Source organism: Vanellus vanellus, assembly GCF_965231255.1.
Source record: "Vanellus vanellus genome assembly, chromosome: Z".
Classification (NCBI taxonomy): domain Eukaryota; kingdom Metazoa; phylum Chordata; class Aves; order Charadriiformes; family Charadriidae; genus Vanellus; species Vanellus vanellus.
In genome coordinates this window covers 80755724-80775477 of record NC_138908.1, presented here as the reverse complement: position 1 = coordinate 80775477, position 19754 = coordinate 80755724, and positions in this window count along the sequence as shown.

The following is a 19754-nucleotide window of genomic DNA, read 5'->3' as shown; positions in this document are numbered from 1 at the left end:
TTCCATCACTGCCACTTTGACTCAGAAAAAGAGTTGGATACAGAAAGAGGATCACCAGAGAAAGACTGTTTAAATAATGAGAGATATATTTTTGAGATCAGAAAGGAAACTTCTGGAAGAACCACAGGACATAATGGGCATCACTAAAGGATCTGTATCTCTACTTCTAGTTTCTGGAATTAAAAATTAACATTTTAATTCTATCCTGGGTATATGGCATCCAGGTAGGTACTTCAGCTCACACTCAAATCTATGGGAGGATGCTTTGATGGAGTCTACCAGGCCAACGGTCCTCCAGCAGACACTGCCCAAACACACCTCTCCTTTAAACTGGATTCTAGCTTCTATTCCAAAATACCATGCAGCATGGCTGAATGTTGTTGAGTAGCTGTAATATTAACCTTTCAGCCTATTCACTAAGTGGATAAAGAGGTGCACACATAAACTAGAAATCTTTCCACAGAAACCAATTAAATTACATCAGTTCAAGACTGGGAGAGAAGCTTTTTGAGGCTTTGTGCACCCTCTTTGTATGCAGTATTGCAAATATAGACTAAAGGGAACGTGATAAATCTGATCCTGTCATACAAACCTGGAAGCCAGTGCCTTAATCATAAACTGATGTTCTTTCTACCTGTATCCAACTGAAAACTCAATGCAAGGGAAAGCTCCAGAAGTACTCTCCTGAGGTGCAAGGCTCCTCTTCCCCGCAGCTGTGGCAGTGTTAATAGCCATGCAGCTAATCCTTCCTTGGACTGCCACAGCACAGACCCTGGCTTCACACTCGCCTGTTTCTTCCTTTGTCTTTTTTTAATTAATAATCATCAAAATGTGTCCGGATGGTTCTCCCCTCTCTTTGCCACTCTCCCAACACCCACACTCACTCACTCAGCAAGGGGGAGGGAAGACAGAAAGGCGGGGTGGGGGCGAGGGAGATGCCAGCTTGAAATTAACGGAGACAATTGCAGTTGACATAATGATACCGCATAATCCTAGCAATTAAGTCACAGAGCAGCACAGCGAGTTCATTCTCAATGCTCGCGGCGTTGCTTCCCTCTTCCCCTCCCTGCCTTCCGCGGCACGTAGGAAACAGGGGATTACAGAAGGTGCCGTTCTCTTTAAGGAGCCTGTTCTTAAAGACTTTAGCCATCCCGGCTGTCATGTATGGATGTGCAAGCTAGACACAGCCATCCATCCATTCAGTCCATTGGCTGACAGCGGATGACTTCGCACAGGAGTGGCACTTGGATTTACCCCGGGGGGGGAGGGCTGAGGCTGAGGCTGCACACAGCTGTGCCATCTGTTCCAATAATACCACATTACTCTCTAAACTCAGTAATGAAGGCTCTTGAGTAATCTTTCATCAGAATGACTTCACGGCATTAAAAATGCATTTCAATACATAGCTTGTTTAAATATTTAACCCTCTTTGGCTTTGAGAGATTGATTCAGATCTGCAGTGTTTATATGTGTAAGAAACATTGATTTTCATATGTAGGCCTGCATTAATTCATGAAGACATGAGCATGCACAGAGAAAGAGTGAGCTGTGATAAATGGACCCTCAAACTTTGGAATGTGATTGGGGACAATTGGTTTTCTGGCTTTGATTTTCCTCAGTGTGAACTTTTCCTTTGGAAGAGATTTAGGTTGGACTAAATAAGCCAAGCACACCATGGACTGGTATCCAATTAGCTTTAATGGGAGTTGTATCATTCTCACTTACCTGCCACCCTCTTTTTCTTTCATTCACTGTCTGTCCCTTGTCCTGATTTTCGACCCATCTGGCATTGTCAGTTCAAGCAGTGTAGTTTTAGTAATACTTTTTTTTTCTTTCCTTTTTTTAAAAAGTGCTTTCCAGAAAAAAAAAAAAAAAGGGTGGGGGGGTGGGGGGGTTGAAGGGGTGGGGAGAGGTTTCCGGCAATTTCCTTTTAGGTTTCTGACATATTTAGCCAGCAGAAATGCATGCTGTTCTAAAACTGTCAGGCCTTATTATGGCATGGAGGACCTGATGCATACAGGGCTGTCATCCCTTTATTGCTGTGGAATGATCTGATGCTGTGCACAGTTCTAAAGCTTGCCCCTCTTGTTGGTAAGTGGAGGGTGAGGGGTCCTTGGTACCATCCATGGCGAGCAGCAATTATGAGTGGCACGTTGCTCTAATCATCCCTTTGGCTCTTTGGCAAACAAGTTTTGGAAAGATAAAACACCGATATTTGTGGGGAACACCATAAAAAAGAGGCAGTGGGAACATGAGCTGTGACAAAGATGAGATATTATTCTTTAAGATATGGTCTTATTAAATAACCATTATGAGGATCAGTGAAGAGAAAGCTGGTCAAAATTATGGAAGTACTTGCCATATAGATACTTAGAATAAACACAAGGTACCTAAAATAAGTTTACTTAGATATCATCAGTGTCACTTATCACTTAAAAGCTTCTTGCATTCCACTAGTGGTACATTGTGCTGGTTTTGACTGGGGTAGAGTTAATTTTCTCCATAGCAATTAATATGGGCTGATGATTTGGATTTGTGTTAAAAACAGTGTTGATAACACAGGGGTGTTTTAATTACCGCTGAGCAGTGCTTACACAGCATCAAGGCCTTTTCTGCTCCTCACCAGCGAGTAGTGCTCAACATATAAAGCTGGTAGGAGAAGGAGGAAGTGGGGACATTCAGAGTTATGGCATTTGTCTTCCCAAGTAAGCGTTATGTGTGATAAAGACCTGCTTTCCTGCAGATGGTTTTAAATACCTGCCTGCCAATGGGAAACGGTGAATGAATTTCTTATTTTGTTTTGGTTGTGCGTGCAGCTTTTGTTTTACCTGTTAAACTGTCTTTACCTCAACCCACAAGTTTTCTTACTTTTACTCTTCTGATTCTCTTTCCCACCACCTTCTGGGGGAGTGAGTGAGCGGCTGTGTGGTTCTTAGTTGCCAGCTGGGGTTAAACCACAATATATATTCACGGTATTTTTAGGAAACTGTATGAACTATTTGTTCCCAGAATTTGTAGGTATGAGTTTGTGAATCAATTATATGTGTACCAATTATATTTGCCTAAGTTTGTGTACCAATTATATACCAATACACTCTGCATGAAGCCAGCACAAAGAGTTTGAGCCTTTTGTTCTCTGCTTTTGAAAACGTGAGCCAGTTCCAAAACGGAAGCGAGGATCTATGTTTAGTATGACTTTAGATCCAAACTAAACCATGAAAGTCCATTAAGAAGAGTGTCCAAAAGCCCACCTAAAGGGCAATGACAGGTTTGGAGAGGTAGACATATTTCTGTATTAGATGTGTCATTGTCTTGCAACAACAACTGCCACCACCTACGTTATATATAGACATAATGGTTGAACAGACTTCTTTTTTCATTGCTACCTGTCATGGTTTAACCCCAGCTGGCAACTAGGACCATGCAGCCACTCGCTCACTTCTCCCCCCCCCCTCCCCCCCGAGAGTGGGATGGGAAGAGGAAATGGAAAAAAATAAGGAAAATTTGTGGGTTGAGATAAAGACAGTTTAATAAGTAAAGCAAAAGCCATGCATGTAAGCAAAGCAAAACAGGAATTCATTCACTACTTCCCATCGGCAGGCAGGCGTTCAGCCGTGTCCAGGAAAGCAGCTCTCCATCATGTGTAATGGTTACTTGAGAAGACAAAACACCATAACTCCAAATGCCCCTCCCTTCTTTCTTCTTCCCCCAGCTTTATAGGCTGAACATGACGTCATATGGCATGTAAGATTTGTTTGGTCAGTTGGGGTCAGCTGTCCCAGTTGTGTCTCCTCCCAACTTCTGCATTCCCAGCCTACCCACTGTCAGGGCAGCATGAGAAGCAAAAAAGGCCTTGACTGCTTAGCAACAACCAAAAGCATCAGTGTGCCATAAACACCACTCCCATCCCAAATCCAAATCACAGCACCACACCAGCAGTCAGCGAGAAAGTCAATCCCATCCCAGCTGAAACCATGACACCACCCCATCAATACTCTCCCATGACATGAAATTTGGAATATTATCTTCTGGTGTACACGCTAGCAAAGTTCATCAAAGGCATTGTGAATGGTCAATCCCTTTCTCTGCCTCTTTTTCATCTGAAACATAAGTGATAAAACGCATCAAAAAGATATGAATCATGGGCCAAACAGCTCAGACTGTAGAGTAAAAAAGATGTTAGAAACGACAAGTAAAGATGTAATACCTTAAGGTTATTGCGTGACTGTGTCTCTGATAAAAACAGTGGGATAGTTATTTAATAGAGTGTATTTATTCTTTAACAAAACCAAGCAGAGCTTTTCTTTCTTAAATAAGTATATATATATTTTCTGCTATGAGCTCACATACACACGTATATATGTATACATATGGACACACACATGCACTCAGAGACACATGTAGGTGATATAGATCTCTCTCTCTCTCTCTCTCAAAATCTAGATGTAGCATTTTCTATCTCCATGAACTGGCTGCCACAATTACCCTATATCAACAAGTGCCTGCTGACTGCCCTTAAAGATTGTTCAAGGGGACACAATGTTGCTTTCAGCTACAAGGGGTTAAGGAGGCATTTGTGGGAAGGCACGTTACTGCATAATTTGGTGGACCAGCACCAATTTTTAACAGCTATTAAGGCACAGTTTGAAGGAGGTATAAAGATTATCTGACGTGCTGGTGTTTTCTTCAACTTTTTTTTTTTATTTATTTTTTTAAAGCGTACATCACATATATATTTATAATTAGGAAGTGTTAGCAGTTTTCTTGCAATAATTTCTGCACTGCATTTTAATTTCACTTTTGCTCATGTGTATTTTTTTTTCCTCTTCTTTTGCTCATCCATTCCCTATGTTGTACAAGTGCTAATAATAATAATTCAATTTAATAACATCAATCCTTGCAGAGCACTCGAGCCCATCCGTTCCTCAAGGGCACCTACCCTTCATGTCCTCAACTTGCAGCTTCTTTATCGCACTTGAACCACCCTCATAAACTACATCTTCTTCAGACCTTGTCAGGGAGGGCGAGTCCAACATCATGGAAATGAACTCAGAAAAATACAACCTTCAAATATGTCATCTCTTGATATTACAATTTCCCTTCTTTTTTGCTGTGGGGACTGAAACAGGTGTTCTTGTCTTTCCAGTCAGGCTTTTAGGATCTCAATTTTACTGTCACTCTTCTATCACAGTTTGAGCTAGAAAAAATGTCCTTTCTGAAGTTAGGGGAATTCTTCAAAAATATTTCATTTTGCCCAAACTTCTGATATGAATCTGATCAAGTTGTCGATATGACTCATGTGGCTTTAATGATTTTGAATCAGAGGCGCTGAGGGCTTTTTGTTGTTGTTGTTTGGGGTTTTGTGTCTGTTTTGTCTTCATGTGAGAGAAGTTTGTGTGCAGACAAAGACTGGCAGTCTCCATGGAACAGATCTCCTAAAGGAACTAAATTTTGTGCCAAGCCTTACATTTTTTCCAGTTCACTCCACAAAACTTTTTAGGTACGTCGTTAATGTATTACATGAATCTACTGAGTCTGGAGAAGAACAAAATTGAACGGATCCCAACTTGTCCTGCATTTTTGGTCTATCTTGTTTGTTTTGGCTAATGTGTGAAACAAACTTAGTGGTGTAAAGTTAAAGACAAATGAGCTTGACAGTACTAGCGATTTGGACAGGTTTCATTTTGCCTACAAGGGTAGGCTGCCTGAACAGAAACACTTGCTCTCCCATTATCACTAGTCCCTTTTAAAGAACCCCATATTCTTCATTAATCAGTCAAAGGCTCTAGTTTAGTTCCAAAATCCTGGTCTGAGGAAGATCCTTATTATTTATGGCCAATTATGACCCGGGTGCCACTATTAAAACCTCCTGCTGCAGCATGGTTGGACCATTTCTGAGGATGGCAATCATGTAATCCCACAGTAAATTGTGTTCAGCCTGGACAATGATGTTGGGAAAAAAAGGTTTGAGAGAAAGGAAGAACATTAAAATCTGTTGGAGTAGCCACAGCAACCTAAAGGCAAAATATTTATTTTAAATTATATCTGGAACTACCCACCTGTTGTATAAAAAGTAGGGTGAAAACTCCTTCCAAAAATCAAAATTTATCCATGTTCCAATAATCCAATGTTATGGATCATTCATATTATCTGATGGATGATATTCCAGTCAGAGTCCTTGACCTCAGCATTACTCTTCGCTTTGCTCTGGATTTCTCTAGGGATTCTTTCTTGTTTTGTTGAATTTCTGAATGCTTTTTTCTTTCTTTTTTTTTTTTTTTCAATTTAGACACTATTCACACTGAAATCTAGAAAAAAACTATTTGAGGTTATGAATTACTACCTCGTAATGCAAATATCGTTCCTGAAATACACAATCAGATTTATTCATGTAATTTAAGTGTCTAAAAGTTAGATGTGTTAAGTCTGACCAGCAGTCTATGCTCCTGTTATATCCAATGGAGAGAAACCAGCACTTTTCAAGGGTAATAGTGGCTGGATACACACGAAAGCTGTCATCCACCTATCTCACAGATTAAGCCAAAGTTATGCAAATTGTCATTGTAAGAGAGCAACTTGCTCAAAAATTGTGCATGGATTTAATGACAGAATAAAACCCAAGTTCCTTGAATTCTACATCTGTATCATAGTCATTAGGGCAGGCAGCCCAATGACTACTTAGTAGAATAGAATGCGTTACTAAACAATCTTACACAAACAAATCTGTTGTTCAACTAAATTATTAAGATATGTTCAAGAGTAAGGATCTGGAGCAGAAAATTCAAATAAAATTCATAAGCGCCATTTTGCTTGCCTGAATGAACTCAGGGTTCTGCTATATATAGCTGGTTTAATCAGGTAGAAGGTACTGCAGCGTTGTTAATTGTGTACATTTGGATATGTCTCACCTGCAAAATTTCTGAGTGTATCAGCTACTTCAGAATATGTAAACATATATCCTCTCTATCAAGGAGATATTTGGGTTTCTTGTTTGTTTGTTTTAATGGTATATATTGCTATGATGCGTAAGAACACACACAATGGAAAGGGATCTCTGCCACAGAATTCAGTCCCCTGTTGTCATAAGAAACTAAGGTATATAACGTCATTAACAAACTGGTTACAATCTTAATCTTTAAGAAAAAAAAAAAAAAAAAGAAAAAAAAACACAAAAAAATGGCAAAGAAAGCAAAGAAATCTCAGACTACCTGGGTCATTTGCATTCTCTGTTCCTGCTAGGAGGCTTTTCTAAAATAGTACTTCTCTGATGCTTAGCAATTTCTTTAACTTCTGGCAGAAATATCCTTGGTTAGTCATTTCTATTAAACACCTCAGTTCACCAGGACAACACTAAAGCTACGTGAACTACTATGATAGTGTATATTTCTTTAACAGGGAACAGTTTATTCCCTCTCTGGCTTCATTTTGCTGATCTCAACAAATCAAATTAATTTCATAAAGTAAGTTCTTCTTTCCTAGATCATTCCTGGACTGTTTCAACAGCTTGATCCAATTTGGCATTTATGTTCTTCGAACAAGTGTGGTCACATTTGTGGACAGTTCTCCCAAATGCTCTCGAAGTTGCATTAATGTTGTCTCTACTTTGATTTCACTTTTTCGATTGCAAAAGTGTCAGCTCAGCCTCTTTCTTTCTCTTTTTAGAGTTGCCTAACATTGTTTTGGGATTGTCATAGGTATCTTCTCAACCCCTGGACAGATGCAGCCTTAGACTGTATTAGTCTTTCCTTTTTCCCTAAAAGAAGTCTGTTTTAGCCCATATGTGAAGCAATCCAACAAAAGAAAACCACTGAGATCTCAGTGAAGGAGGTAAGTTTACTGGGAATCTGGGGTAAATTTTTAGGACTGGGCAGAAGGATATTAATGAGCTTCAGTAAGAGGGGTTGAGGGTATTCAGAACATGTGTGGATAGCTAGAGAGAGAGCTGTGACTGGAGGGGCGGTTCTTCCAGCATCCGTGGAGCCAGTACAAAGTTCCTAAAGCCGCCTAAAAATTTGTGTCTATCACCAACATGGTTATCGCTTCCTCCTTCAGTTTAATCATTTGCAGACTCAAGTGAGTGGAGCCACCGTCATATGAGTGAAGCCAATATCCTCATGCCCTATAATCATGAGCTCTGTTTGGCTGGTGCTAAAGGACATTAAAAACAAAGTTTTGTCAAAAAAAAAAAAAAAAGGAAAATTTTGATTCCCCTATTAGAAACTAAGACACACAAACTTCACAGTAGGATGAAGTAGGGAGGAAAAGGGAAAAAGCAAGCCCTTTAAAGTTTCCATGTGCCTTAGACAAGCTTGAAATCTTGACAGGCCTCCTCCACTCCTGACTGCACAGGGATGGAACACCTAAACATTAAGTGAAACCCTACACATGTTGGATTTTTGCAAGGGATGTCTGCTATTTGCAGGTACCTGATTGAATTTCCAGTGGATGCCTAGCAGGTCATTTCAGTTGTCAGCCCCAAGCAGGTAATGAGAATTTATCAGCTCCTCGTTCACATTCACAGCTGATCTCTCACCACTGCATTTCTATAAATATTGCTCTTATTTATCTGGATGTATTTTGAATTAGCAGCTTATTTTATTTTGTAGTATTTGTATTTATTTTTTTATTTGGTTTACACAGGCAGGCTAAATAACAAGATAGTGTTTATAACTCTGTCCTCACAAGTGACACCATGAATGGAGACCTCAGCATAGCCAATGCTTCCATTGACGTCAACAGCAATAATTGCATTAATAGCGAGTCATGGCAGTCTCCGGAAATTTGCCCGGGAAATATAGCATGGGAGCTGAGAGCCATTGTTTCATAAAAAATAAAGAAACCTATAATTTTATTGAAAGCAGAAGGGCACAAAAATGATATTGTTTAGAAACTACTCGAAATAATAGCCATTATGTGACCAGGCTTGTCAACCTTTATGTCAACTCTAGCAAGCTGCAAAGAAAAAAAAAATCTAAGTGCTCAGACAATTATAACATTGGATTTGAGAGGTTACACGGGGTCTTAGGAAGAATCTTAAAGCTGCTGTGTTTTTGTAACACTTCTCCCAACTAAGTTTAAACTCAGAGCTCAGGTAAGCAGGCAGGAAGAAGGTTGTTAATAGGCACAGATTGGATTATAAAGTAAAATTAAATAAAATTAAATATTTTACATTGGTGTTTCAACCCTAAGGAATAATTTTAGTTCTCAAGTCTGCAATTCTCTTTGTTGGCCAATCTGGAACTATATTTGGTTTGCCAAAAGAAAGATCATTTCACTTAGTTCTGCTCAGTGAGAATTTACTACCTGCGGAAGAGGTGAGTTTTTCAGGTTACTTCATATGAAAAAAAAAAAAAAAAGTGGTTTCTACACAATGAATTCTCCAAACATTTCAAAGGTCACATTTGATTCTGTTCTTCAGAGCACAATATAAAAAGTCTGAGATATCTTATAGATGTTTCCACTCTCCTGTATGTAGCACTGATATAGTGAATCTAGAGATTAACAGAAAGGAAGCATCTACTTTCAAATGAGTTAATAAACGGAATAAGAGAGGTAGGTAGGAAGAATTGGAAGTATTGCTTGGTTTTAATTCAAATCTTATTGGAGATGAAGAAATGTCACATTTAGAAATGCCACATGCTCACTTGTTTTGTTGCTTTTTGGGCATCAAATACATTTTAATTTGAGCGTTGGAATCTGTCTGTCTGTTGATATGGATATCAGCCACAGTCTTTGTCTCTATCAACACAACCTTTACCTCTTTCTTAGCTGCTGCAGTGACTGGATGGGTGTTTACCTTTTGTTGGGGAAATTAAATCAGGTCTGTACTGTTTCTGTCTAAGCCAAAAGATTAGCTAAAGCTTACTTCAGGTTCACTAGGAACTTGGCCTTGATTTGCGTCAAAAAAGTATTTTGTTGTGATTTACTCTAAATCTGATGGATTTTATAGTTTGGGACACAAAAGAGAAGAAAAAAAAAAGACATAGAGGATCAGCGTAATTTCTAATACTTCCCATCATCAAATAAGAGGAAATAAAGAAATAGCAGGGTCAGTTTATGACTGACCCAGTTAAACAAAGCAGAAATGAAAGTGTAGTGTTTCTTTCTTCTCAGAAACACAGAGACTTGAAGAGGACTCATAGAATCATCAAGTACTATATCTTTCCACTATAACATTACACAATCCTTTTAAAATAAGTTTACTTTTCTTTTAAAAGTGGTTTGGTTTTTGTTTGTTTGTTTGTTGTGTTTTGTTTTGTTTTGTTTTTTCATTCTTTTCTGTCCTCACTTCTCCTATTTTAAAGCTGATTGTCAGAAACCTTCTTCTAATGTCCAATATCAGTGCATTATTGCCTTCACAAAATCATGCATCTCACTCCATGACCCACCGGCACATCTCAAATGATGACATTTGGATACCCAGAAATAGGTGCCAGCAAATCAGCATAAAACTGACTGATGGCTGCCATGGAACTGTTGCATTGACGTAAATCAAGAGCAGCACTAACAGTAATTGTGACATGTCATTCTCAGCCCATGTTATTAGAGTGGGGCAGCTGTATCTGCTGAAACAACCCCCAGGCTACTGTGGCACCATGAATTGCTGTTAATTCCATTTTGTAATGATACTGGGACAAATTTAATCACTTCAGAGGCTGAGGATGACCAAACTTTATTTAACCTAGAGGCATGGGGACCAGTGTGTCTCAACCTCTGGCTCTCAGAAGAAGCCACACAACTTTTTCGTGGCTTTGCAGCATCCATCTGCCTGCATGCCTTGCTTTTGTGTGCAAAGAAGAATTAGCACCCAAGGGTCCCACTCTCCTACTGCCCTCTCGTCAGTGATGGTCAGTGTTTGATACTTGAGAGCAACAGACTCTGACACGCAGCCAGAAGAACCAATTGTTCAGTATTATACTTCAGGGAAAAAGGGGTGAAAATGCCTTTCATCTTTCCTAAACAATTCATGCCCTGAAGCAGGAGGGTTGAGATCCCCTGTTGTTTTATCCTTGCTAGTGTCACTCATTCATAACTACTGGATTTTTCATGATGCTTCACCCTGTGAGATTACACTTTGACTTCCTAGAATACACATCCTATTCTGGCAGAGTCAAGTGTTTACTTTGAGCACTCAGGCAACGGCTTTACTGCAGGTGACCCAGGCTCTCACTCGAGTATCGATCCAAATACCCCTTATTCCAATCACACACAGACATTGCTCATGCAACTTAAACTGAGAAAGTTTTATTCTTTCAACCTTATTCTGAGTATTAGTTCGGTCTATGGCTTGGTCCAACTTGCATGTTAGACTTTGGAAAATTCACACATTCTTGTCTCTCAAACTTGATCTGCATGTAGAATTGTTTCTTTCTGTATATTCCAGCCTGGTTTTCTAAGTAAATGAACTTGAAATAATAACATTCTGTATTTACGTCAATGTGTGCACACTTGTTTTTTTTCTCCATGTGTCAGCAGTCCCTCTTCAACAGCTTGTGAACCTGATACTCAGTTTTGTTCACAACTAACAGAGAAGGCATTTACAACTATTAAGTTCTAATATGTTCCATGAAAATAATGTTTAAAAAAAAAAGACATGATATCTTATTAGTTCATATCATTATCTGAGGGGTAAGATCGTGAAATCTATATTTAATAGTCACACTAGAGCTCACATGGGAAAAAGGACATATGAGATTTTTTTTCCAAATTTCAAATAGTTGTCTTGCAACCCGTAGCAATAAACCCCAGCAACAGGAAATACTGCAATCAGTGTTTGTACTTTACAAGACATCAGGAAGTCCAGCCATGAAATAAAGCCATACTGCAAAAGTTTCTATTACTTATGATGCTCACATATTTCTTCTGTATTGATTGATGCAGGATTCAAGACCAGATCTTCGCAACCTTCCTTCAGAGATCAAGAAACAGGAGTGTGGCTGGTACTTTCATAGCTGTGTAAAGGGAGTGGAGCAAGTTATCTGAGGCGTCCTCCTATAGCTTGTTTGGGATCAGTCCTATTATAGTAATTCTTGGTCTTTATATAGCACTTTTCACTCTTAGATTTCACAGCACTTTTCAAGGAAGTAGAAGAATCTTTGACAAAACCATATTCCCATCAGGAATGCACAGCTCACTCAGAAATGAAACACTTTACAAAATTGGGTCAGATTCAATGCAATATTATTCTGAAGAAAAATGGAATAAAAGCTCTCACAATTCAAAATACTACATTTTGACATTGTTGAAATAAACCATTTCTTTCTTTTTGGCTCTTTCTTCTGAAATTACTTTCCATTTCTTTATTTTAATATTGCATAACACACCATACAATACCACTCCATAACATACTACATCATAATACAAATGATAAAAACTCAATTGAAATGTTTCAAATGTGTTGTAACCATCTAAACCAGTTTTTTTTCTTGATGAGAAATTAACAACTTCAGTTCTCCTTTCAAGCCATATGCAGCTGAAATTGGCAATTCTGTCACTTTTCATTAAGTTGTAATTACATCTTCTGTATAACCAGAGCAAGTATACATATTCCTGTTTTACAAATGAGAAATTTGAGTCATGGAGAAGAACTGAAGCTCAGAAAATAGATGTCAGTAGAGCCTGAGGTAGAAATTCTAGTTTTGAATAGAACTAAACATCTGGGGGTTATCTGTGCAGATATTTTTTTCCAAATTTCAAATATTTTCATTGCAACCCACAATGATAAAAGCAATATTTGTTTATTTATTACTCAGTGCCTCACCAAACTGATCAAATCCAGAATCTCTAGCAGCCCCAAATTTGGAACATTGATCTAATACACCAGAGAATGAAAGTACATAGAAATTCTGTCTGGAACAAGCAGGATTTGCACAAAAGAAACCTTATGAGAACTCCCAAGGTTTTCAAGCTGAAGCATCAGCATTTCCAAGTGAAAGACAATTTAATCTGAATGTTTCCAGCTATATTCCTAAGTCTTAGTACTTTGCTCCCTGCAAGATTTTGAATCACAACTTCTCTACGCATTCATGGAAAGAAATATGATCGTTGAGTGAAATAGGCAACAGAAGTTGATTTGAGGGTGGTATAGCAGTTTCCAGGAGCAGAACTCTGATCCATGCTGATCTGATATGATAAGTTAATTACACTTGAAGAAAATCCAGGAGAGCAAATCAAGAACAATAAAGAAGGGTCATCGACATTCAAGAGGTGTGGCTGAGAAGCCTGCTGGTTACACTTTCATGGACATTTTGAGCTCATATGTTGAGAGGATTCAGACTGTCAGTAATAAACTGCATTGCCATCATTTCACTCCAGCTTCCTTGTTTGTTATTTCTTTTTTTGGAGAAAATCAAAACCTTTTTCTTTAACTTTTTTCATATAAAAGTTCTGAATTTTCCTTTTCAAAAACCCTACTGAAATAAAAAAAGTATTTCAAAATTTCTTTGTTTCAAATTTTGTTATTGAAAAGGGTTGAAAAGGTGGATAAAACCCAACCTTTACTTCAAATTAATAATATGCTTTTCACATTTCAATTTGTCAAAATTTTCAAACAAAAGCTATACCTGGCTCACCAAATTTATTTTCTTTTTCACACGATTTGTGGAAATACTATCCAAGTGAAAAACAAATCCATTATTTCTCTTTTTTCAATACATTCATTCCATCTTTCTACACTTGAATGTCCTCTAGGATGTGTAAACTGAAGAGGAAAAAATCTCTTACTTTTTTAATTTTAAACTATATATAGCCTGTGCTCTTTAAGTGTGCTTCTGTAACGTGAGTCTGTGTTGAATACACACAGCACAGTTTATATACGTGTTTTACTGAATGTCTCTGACCATGTGTAGAGTCCAGGTGTAAGGGTGCAGCTGTGGATCTCAGGTAGCTTTTTGTGCGGTACATATCTAGATGCTGTTCCTGAGGTGGAGACTGCTATGCGCTTACACAATGTGTGGAGAAATACATCTGAGAGACTAAAGGTAGTGTCTCAGTGTGTGTAACTTCTGGTGAATACGTTGTTTGTAGAGGCCTTTGGGTGTGAGGTGTGAGGGGACAGGTTTCATTTTGAGTTTTGTGCATGCGAGCAAAAGATTTTCCAGCAATTATTTTTAATTCACCTACATGTGATATGTAAAGGCTGTTGGCAGAGTATTGCTTTACACCTACATTTTTCATCACAGCATAAAGAAAAAGGCAAAAAGAAAGAGCAAAAAGGGGATGTTGTCCTTTAGATGATAATAAACTCCTGTTAGAAAGCAGTGTTAAATCTGCCCATTTTAAAACCTATCCCTACACGTGACAGACGTGGTATTTACAGACTAAAGAATGGTGACATTTACAGAAGAAAGGTGTTTTAGCCACAGATCAAAGCCTTATGCTGGAAGACATTCCTCCATTCTGAAGTCACTACGGACCGTATCTGGACCGCCTAAACTCAGTTTCAGTCCCAGTCCTCTTCAGTTCCCCACAACAGGCATACGACCTTGGAAACAGATATAGCCTTCTGAATACTAAAAAGATAACAGTGCCCACAGGGAAGACTTAATTCACCCTCTGGTTCAGACACTCCCAAGCCTTAAGTATCTTCCTATGCAGTGTTCAGGAGCCTAGAAGTATCTGCACTCCTTACATAGTCAATAGAAAGAAGTGAATACCTCAGCCAAGAGTTCTGAATCACTTGTGTGATGGCTGCTTTTTAAAGGCTGAAGACTCTGAATAGGCTGCTAGTATTTTTCCTTCTAATCATAACTTATCTTGCAGACTCCCTGACGAAAACAAGATTTTTTTCATGTCAAAATGTCTATACAAAATAAAACTGTATCATATATTAAGCCAGTAATTACTCCTAACACATGTTCTAGGAGTACAATTGCAATTTCATTTTTGGCATCTGTCACATTTTTCTCCTTCTTCTGCCCAGCCCCTGGAATCAGATTTCATTCAACACAGGTTAATGCAGAGGCTTAATTTTCAAGGTTTCCAGCAATGCCACCCCTACTCTGTTTAGCTTGTAAGAGCCAAGTAATATGTAAACTTCAGCTGGGTGTACACAAAACTTGGAGCTGAGTCCTCTGAAGTTTAAAAATCCACATTGTGCCAGGTCTCTGTTTATCACTGGACTTTAATGCGTTTAGGAGAAAACATTTGCTTTACTTTTTTACTAAATGGCTGTTGCATGGTTGCATTGCTACTCAGGAGCACGAGGTACCCTGCCTATGCAACTCGTCAAAGCAAAGGGCTGAGCTTGGGTGAGGGTTTCCTCAGTGAACACTGTTCTGAGGCAAGAAGGATCTCACCATAGAAAAGCCACTGCTGACAAGGTCCTAAATTTAAGTGTATTAGGAGAGGAGAATGGGATCAATCTGTGTCTGGAACTTCTCAAGACCCATCTCCAGCTTCGTTGCCTTTCTCTGGACACGCTCAAGCACCTCGATATCATTATACTGGGGTGCCCAAAACTGAACACAGTACTCGAGGTGTGGCCTCACCAGTGCCGAGTACAGGGGGACAATCACTTCTCTGGTGCTGTTGGCTACACTATTCCTGATACAGGCCAGGATGCCATTGGCCTTTTGGCCACCCGGGCACACTGCCGGCTCATATTCAGACGGCTGTCAACCAACACCCTCTTACCACCCCCACCCCCTCTTCCCCCAGTCCTTTTCCGCCCGGCAGCTTTCCAGCCTGTCCTCCCCAAGCCTGTAGCGCTGCATGGGGTCTTTGCAGCCCAAGTGCAGGACTCGGCACTTGGCCTTGTTGAACCTCATACCATTGGCCTCAGCCCATAGATTCAGCCTATCCAGGTCGCTCTGAAAAGCTCTCCTACCCTCAAGCAGATCAACACTCCCACCTAACTTGGTGTCATCTGCAAACTTTCTAAGCATGCTCTCAGTCTCCTTGTCAAGGTCATTAATAAAGAGTTGCCCCAACTCTGAGCCCTGTGAAACACCACTTGCGACTGGCCACTGACTGTATTTAACTCCATTCACCACCACTCTCTGGGCCTGGCCATCCAGCCAGTGTTTGATTCAGCAGAGCGTATGCCTGTCCAAGCCTTGGGTAGCCAGTTTTTTCATGAGAATGCTGTGGGAAACAGTATCAAAGGCTTTCCTGAAGTAATATAGACTGAAAGTGAGTAGCACAAGCCAAGGGTCTTTCAATTGTTGGAGGAGAAAGATAGTGTCATCCAGAAAGTCATTCATCCACTTTAAAATAAATTTCTACATAAAATTAAAGCATCCAGTTAGCTCCATTGACCACATGTGGAAACATATACAACTTTGATGACTAAATTTAGGTGAGATGAAACACGCCTTTGAGAAACTCTATGATAATTCTGTAAACCATATCCTTTTGTGCTCCCTCTCTCCCCTGCTGTTTCTTTTGTTCACTTGTCACTTCTCATTTCCATGTCATGCATCTAAACTTAGACAGTAAGCTCTTTGAAGTAGAAACCAGGCCTGAATATTTGTCTCAGCACTGAATAACTGCCTTAATCTACTAGTAGCATAGGCGGCTCTATAGTGCCTAAGACAGTGTAAACAAATTAACCATGTATGATTAGAGTTTTATTAGAAAATCTGCTCCCCCTTTCCAATACACTAGAGGAAATTGCGCTAAGGCCAGTGGGATGTACTGAGTTTTAGTTTTTAAAACTGAGTACAGTTTTAACTGTTTATTTTTAATCAAGTTTAGTTATAAAACCATAGTTGTATATAGATGACAGTAATAAACAGCAAAGGGTTCTTGATCCTGACACGTCACCATAATGCTCCCTTACAACTGAATGAAGCCAGTGACCTTGGAGCCATGAGGAACACTGGAAGGGTTAATATAATACCATGAAAAGAAGTGAAATCTAAGTGTTTTATAACACTATAGCTGTATTGTCATTGTTGCTGAAACTTTTTCTGCACAAAATTATTGTTTTTTTGTAATAATTAGATCTGAACTAATAATTATTAGGCTGGTAAGATTTTGATTATACTAAGAATAAATTTTTGGCTTTATATATAGGTAGATACAAAGAAATATGACATTTTCAGTGTTCAGATATTCTTTAGGTTAATTGAAAGTGTTGCAATAGGCAAAACAGTGACTCTAACCTAGCTAATAACTGGAATATTTACCTGCAAAGTCTCAGAACATCCAGTAAATAATATTCAAAAATACAGAAAATGGACCTAAGTGCAAGGTCTCACAGTGTCTTTAGGGTTTCCCTCTCCCCCATATTATTTTTAATGTAAGATTTATCAGAGACCTGTAAAGACCTGCCCTTGGTTCAAATAATTTCCGAATATGAATGTAAATATCTTCTTTTTATCTATCAGGTATCTTCATGTCAACATCTTACACCAAGAAAATACTTTCAGGACGTACACTTTGTTTGAAGAGCAAATGAAGAAACGACACTGCCTTTCTAGACAAGGTTTTATCATTTTTCCTCTGAATACAGAACTTCTAAATCATCAAGACTGCTGTTTCTCTGATAAACAGTTTTAATATTTTTATTCATGGGAAGGAAGTCCTACACAATTCTCTAAATTCACCCTCACACACCATAATCTGAGCCAGGCAGTGCACTTTATGCCACGATTAGAAGGGAAGTCTAGGCTGATTAGTTCAGCTTTAGCCACCATGATTTACATGTCTACATTTAGGTGAAAGGAGCTCTAACTAAAATTTATGAGGCTTTTTAACCTTGTCCCATCTGTCCTGGATTCTTGGTTGTACTAGAGGGGCAAGGAAAACTACCTCATCAACAAACGTACCCAGATAATAGTAACGGCTCTAGAGATCAGGAATACTATTTCCCTCAGAGCACAGAAGCTTTGTGACCTTCTGAGAGCTTTAGATTGCAGACATACTTCAGGTAAGTAGTTAAACTTTGTGTGTATATTGGAAATAGGTACACGTTTCCTCCTTCATAACTGTGTGTGTGATTTCTCTCTTGAAATATCCTCCTGGCATTTCTTGTTGCCAGGGACCACAGATAAATAGTTAGATATTTTGTTAAGGTTCAAAAAGTCCATAATAAGCATCCAATCTGACCTCCTACGTAACATAAGCCAAAAAATTTTACCAAGTAATTCTTGCATGAAGCCTTGTTCCTGGATGTGCTTGAGGCAGTCTGTTAGAAAGACATCCAAGTCACACTGTCACCAGTATTCCCCGAGGCTCCTCACTGAGTTTCACATATCTGACTCCCCAGAACATCAGCAGGGGCTTTGGAAAATCATCAGAGAGTGCTTTCAAACCTAGATGCTTGCAGCATGATTATAACTTCCCAAAACAGTAACACAGACAGCAAGCAAGGGGAGAGGATCCACCCTATTGTCTGAAAGTCTTGCAACAGTAATACTAAGTGTTACAGAGTCTCTTTATTGAAGAACAAGGGATGTAATTTAGCATGTACCGCTCCCAGGAAGTCAAATGACTGAAAACTAATTGTTTTTCCCATTACAGAGAACATCAGTGATTGTACCAGTGTCACTCTCTTTCAGAAAAAAATTCTAGACAAACATTATTTGTAACGTGCAGCAATAATAATAATAATGATACATTGCATTTGTGCAATAGCATCCATCTTGATGGACAGCAGAGTGCTCTAAATTCTTGGTGATCTGTTTCTTTCATATGGCTGACCCAGACCTTGAATACTTGGATAACAAATTGTGATCATAGCTAGCAAAGAACAGAGCATACCTCCCTAACTTTGCTGACTTGTGTCCAAAAACTTCTTGCCAAGGTGCTACGGAGGCACCCCAAAACAACTTCACACAGATAACAAACTGAAACAAACTAATTTGTAACTAAATCCAAAGAGATGAAACCAATGAGACAACAGTGGTAGCAGAAATAATGCTCCAATAACATTTAACAAATTGTAGGTTCGACGTACTGCTTCAGGACGTTATTACTACACAACACCACGTAAGAACAACGGCACAAAAGAATGATGATTCCAAAGTGTGCACATACCCAAACACAGAGCAAGGGCTCTCAGTCAAGGGTACCCAGAAGATGTAATCACTCACCCAAAAGGGGTGAGGGCTCACTCAAGGATGTCCAGAAGAAATATTCACTCACTAAAGGGGCAGGTGAGGACACCCAATCCCGGGAAGTTACTTTGGATGATGTCTCGATCCAAAGTGGGGGCTTCCAATCACGGACCCTCTGCTCCAAAGACCACCACTCAAAGGGGGTCTCCGGTGGGGGCCTTGTTTTATAGCCCGGTCGGATCTGAACTGTCATCATCTATTGGTTGTGGTCCCAAGGTTCCCCCGGGCTGGGGACCCTGTCTGTTGACCAGGGGTCCCATCTTCTTTTTCCTACCACTGAGAGAGGGGTGGCTTGTGTTGCTCCACATCCAACCAGCGTGCATATATGCAGCAGCTGCCATGCACTGCCAGTGGCATGAAAGCAAGGGTGTGAACGTGCTACTAGGCTAAGAGCTCTAACCCCTGTAGGGTAGGGGTGCTCCAGCCACAAAAGGCTCACTTGTTTGTCTTCTTCGGTGAAGTATTTCCCCTGGTGAACATTAATACTTAAAAACATTTAGCATCTGGATCTTCCAGGATTGGCGAAGAGACAGTTCATTCAGTACCACCTTGGTTCAGCCCTACATTTTAGCATAGTACGATTATTTTAATTACTGCTGTCAGTGGTTATTCTCAGCTTTGCTACTATGATATACAATGATCATTGTTACTATTTTGACAATAAGTATTGCTACTATTCAACTTAGTGTTTTA